Genomic DNA, 4,699 nt, shown 5'->3' on the forward strand with positions numbered 1-4,699 from the left:
CATCTCCTTTCTCTCAGGAATTCTATGCCTGGAAATTTATCATAAAAAGGCAATCATAAATAAGCACAGGCTACAAGGATGTTAACTGTAGGTGTTTCCACCATCCAACAATTTGGAAGCAACCAAACCTCCAGCAAAGGGGACTCAGATCAAAAATTAGACACACAACATGGGAAATACCACATGGGCTTTAAAAATGCAATGCAATCCTGTTCTCATGTCTTAACATATTTAAAAGTAGGTTACCAGAAAGCAAGCGCAGTGCGATCTCCTTTGTTAAGCAATATGTATTTATTGAGGAAGAGCAGTCCAGAAGAGCATTTATGAAAATGTTGACACTGCTTACCTTCCAGCGGTGATTCCACCTTTCCTCTTTTATTTACTTGCACTTTTTTCATTTTTCACAATATCATTTACTAGTAAAATAAAAAGGAGAAATTATGACAAATCACCTATTATCACACTGAGCCCCGGAGGTGATAGACCCTGAGCAAAGTCTGGAGGACAGGGACAGCTTGCTGTGGTTTGGAGGAAGGAGACAAACCAGAGCTGAGCGCAGGGCAGAAGGGAGGGGGGAGGAGGGAGGAAAGGAGGGGGTAGAGGGAGGTTAAGGGCCAGGCGTTGGTCAGTTCCACATGGAGCTGGAAACCACTGACCTTGCGCCGGGCTCCTTCCGACCTTCAGTGGGCCACCGCCACCCTGTTCCCGCCCCAGTACTTCCTTATTTCCCATTATGTCCATTTGATCGCCATGCTCTTCCTTATTTGGCGGTGTTCAAAACACAGTTTCAGCAAGGAGCTTTCGTTAACCATTGCTACTGTAGCAATCCCTGCCTTAGGATCAGGACAACAGGGTTCAGCAAGATGGAGCTTGATGAGTCACTTCCCAGACCCAGTTACTAGCCTCAAAACGAGAGGCAGCAGAGCTAGGTGATGGCCTGCCTAGAGACCACGCTGAAAGGTCACAGACACACGGAAACCAAAGACACCTCTTTGGTCATCTAGTCAGGGTAGAGGAGATTCAACATTTCTGCTACAGGTAAGTGGGTTGTTTACACTATGGGACTGACTCAAATCCAAAAATAGCCCAGGGGACTTCCCTGGCCGTCCAGTGGTTAAGACTCTGTGCTTCCACCGCAGGGGGCGCGGGTTCGATCCCTGGTTGGGGAACCAAGATCCCGCATGCCGCGCGGGGCGGCCAAAAACAACAAACAAACAAACAAACAAAAAAACCAAAAATAGCCCATGGCACAAGAGGGAAGTAAAATGATGTGTGCACAAATGTGTCAGGAGTGGAGAAAGTCCCGTGAGGCAGGTAGTCAATCTTTCCAGCCTGATCCTGCCTTTGCAGGCACTACAGCAGGGCAGCGTCCCTCCATCCGCCTGTAACTTTCATCCCTCTCCTCCAATAGGGGTTCAACTGACCCCCATCACACAGCTCTTGATGGCGGCTAGAAGTTGAGTCACCGAGTCAGCCTTGCTCTCTCTCAGCTGAAGGAAGGGACAGAGGGCACTGCAAGTCCAGTTCTTCTAGGCCCTGCTATCCTGTGAGCCCCTTCCCTCTAACCAGAGCATCTGGGTCTGTCCTGTGAGCCCTCCCCCTCTGCCCCTGGGGTCTGGGCTGGCGCTCCTCTTCCAACTCCCCTCAGAGGAGCTATTTTATTTCTAAGGAGGCAGGACCCAAGGGTTCAAAGACAAAGGTACCTTTGCTGGGACCATCACTTCAGGACCATGTCTCTGCCTCTGACCCGAGGAGCTCACCTCCTTCTGAGGCCTCAGACTGGGTCTTCTGTAGTCTAACTAAGGAAGCCCATGGCAGATCAGCTGGTGTCTGAAGCTGCTGAGCCGTGGGCTCAGTTATGAACCCTGACCCTGGAAAGGCAATGACCACACAGGCGATGCAATTAGCAACCTCCATGATGGAGCGAAGTTGAGGAAAACCCCAAAGTTTTCCTTGCCACCAGAAGGCACAGTGCCTCACTCTAGTTTTAAGAATTGACATTCAGGAAGAGCTCAATTACCGCCCGATAAGGTGTAGGCTCTGGAACGAAACTGACCGCCTGCTCTGCCGCTTTTATTCGTTTAATAAGAGGTCAGGGCCTACTGTGTGCCTGTTCTACTGTTCTACGGGTTCTACTGTTCTACGTGAACAAAACTTCAGAGCTCCCCCATCTCGCGGAGCCATACTCTTAGCAGGGGAGACACAGACAGCGAGCCAGCAAAGTGATAAATTTAGGGTGTGTTTGTTGGAAAGGCATAAGCGTTATGCCGAAAAAACGAAAACAGAAAAAGGATCCCTCCACTTTACTGTGTGACTTTGGTTAGGTTTCCCAGCCTTTCTGTTCTTGCTTTCTCTCTGTAAAACCAAGAGCATCGTAGTCCCTACTCACAGGGCTATTGTGAACAGACTACTGTGAAACACAGGGGTGCCCGGCATTTACTAGGCACTGAGTAAACGGTCGCTGAATGAATCAAGCAATGAACCAATCACTCGCTGACCCCCGTAGCCCCCCCGCCCTCCCCTCCCCACCGCGGCCCTGTCACTCAACCCCCCAGGGGCGCGACCTCATTGCCCAAGGCCCCTCCGACCTCCCCATCCAGCCCATCCCCAACTCCGCCTCCCCTTACTCCACCGCCTGGAACCCGAGGTCTCAGGGCAGGTAACAACCGCAAGCGTCAACTCGCACCGCCCTCGGGGTCAGCAGAGCACTTCCGCTCGCCGTCGCCTCGGGAGCCCGAGCGCTGTGCACGCGCAGGAGCGGGCTTTGGGGGCGGGGGCAACACAGCCAATGGGCAGCACGGCGCCTTTCGGGGACAAAGGATTCTGACGTGGTTCCCTCTGAGGTTAGATGGAGCGACGAGAGCGTGCGAGCATTTTCCGCGACGAGTCGTACGAGAGGCTGGGGAGGCGTCTCGGGCGGCGGGAGGCGAGCGGGCTCCGCGCGGGCTGTCGTGGCGACCCGAGTCCGCCGCCTCCGAGGCCGAGGCCCGCTCTCCCAGTCCGTTCTCCCGCGCGGCCAGGCCTCCTTGTTGCTGTGCTGCCTGGGGAGTTCCCGCCCCTCCATCTTCCAAAGCCACGCTCTCCTCTTTCTTAGGTCCTCAGAATAAGAAACCGGTAGTCGTGCCCGCTGCCTCCACGGCGGCACATGGGCGCGGCCACCCTGGGCGCGGGGTGGAGCCGTCGGAGCCGGGCTCTGGTCTCAGGCCAGGGGTCAGAGAGCAGAGTTCAGGCTCAGTCGGGGAAGCAGCATGGAGGCGGGGCTGGGAGTTGGGCTGCAGGGCAGGCGGCATGCACAAATGAGGAGGAAACCATGGTGCCTGATTCTCCTGAAATAAATCGAGGAACTCCGGTTTCTGGGACCTGGGGGATCCTTGGAGAATCTGGGCTTTGCCGGTTTGAAAGCACAGCATAAAGTGGGGGGAGAGCTGTTTCTCTGACGATGCCAGCCGGTGGCAGCATGGCCTGCTGAAAGTCCTGTAGTGCCCTAGAGGAAAGTTTTGTGTTCCCTGTCGGGGTCTGGGGAAAGAGGCCAAGTGTGTGCCGTGTGCTCGTGGTCCCTGCCTGGTCACCAAGCAGAACTCCTTGGGCTGGGCAAGGCAGGGTCTGGGCTCAGTACACCCAATTCCTTCTGTGCTACAGCCAACAGGTGCCAGGCACTGTTGAGAGAAGCAAGTGACAAAAGCAGTCATGGAATCCAACATACATTTATTTACTCTTCCATCTGAACATATTGCTTTCTCCCTGTCTTTCCCTTTCCCCTCTGAGGAGGTGGTGGCATGTGTGATATTCCCAGGTTGGTTGGATGAATCATTGCCCAAATCTACAACCTGGAGGTCTCCTGGGAAGTGACTCTGTCCCAGTCTTGTGTAGAAGTCCCGGGAGAAGAGTCTGTTTTCTGTCAGGCACGTGACTGGGGACTTGCCCCCCCACTGTGATTCTTTGTACCTTCTTAAATGTTGGCCAGGTTTAGGGATCCTAACCTATTTATTTCCAGAAGAGAGGTGACCTGATAAGTTTTTCTGACACCACTGTCAGGAGGCAGGAGAAAGTTAATAGAGTTAGTATGACAGTGTCCTGAGGACAGTAGAGAAACCCCCAGCTGCAGAAAGACCTGGTCGTTGGCCCTGGCCAGACGCTCCCCATATCCTGACTCTGCAGGAATGAGTGCTTTCTCAGAAGGAGAAGGGGCTGGCGAAGGGCGTGCAGTTGTTGCTCATGCTGTGCCAGCATTTCCTAGTGTGACTTGGGCATCCAGGATCCAAGAAACATGCCAAGGTGTTCTTCCAGCCCACACTCCGCCCAGCTGTTGGGATCTACCGATCCACAGAAGGGAAGGCTTGGCTGCACCACTTACCAGCCCTTTGGGCCTCTTCTACGTCGTAGCTAAAGACCACACATCCCAACGGGCTGTCAGGATTGTTTAAAGGAACATCTGTAGCGCCCCCAGCCCAGAATATGTCCTAAGGCAGGCACCTGGTAAGTGGTGGTATTACCAAAGCAAACTTGGGTCCACTCACCCACACCCCATAAAGCCGATGTACTGACACCAGGTTGTAGTGAAGGAAAGTACGGCGTGTACTGCAGGGTGCCAAGCGAGGAGTCCAGGCAACTAGTGCTCAAAAGGCCTGAACTCCCCGATGGCTTTCAGGGAAGGGTTTTAAAAGACAGGGTGAGGCAGGAGGTTGTGGGATGTGTGATC

The 4,699-nt window shown here is 53.7% G+C and overlaps 1 long non-coding RNA gene across 1 annotated transcript; it reads right to left on the reverse strand.

The window, feature by feature from the left end:
• On the reverse strand, window positions 1-3,150 carry LOC112063210 (uncharacterized). The gene is made up of 3 exons (XR_002890929.2): window positions 2,628-3,150; window positions 347-416; window positions 1-28 (listed from the first exon to the last, which is right to left on the reverse strand). It is a non-coding gene; the product is annotated as an uncharacterized lncRNA (long non-coding RNA).
• Window positions 3,151-4,699: the final 1,549 nt, after the last annotated feature.

This window comes from Physeter macrocephalus, unplaced genomic scaffold, assembly GCF_002837175.3.
Source record: "Physeter macrocephalus isolate SW-GA unplaced genomic scaffold, ASM283717v5 random_5331, whole genome shotgun sequence".
NCBI classification, from domain to species: domain Eukaryota; kingdom Metazoa; phylum Chordata; class Mammalia; order Artiodactyla; family Physeteridae; genus Physeter; species Physeter macrocephalus.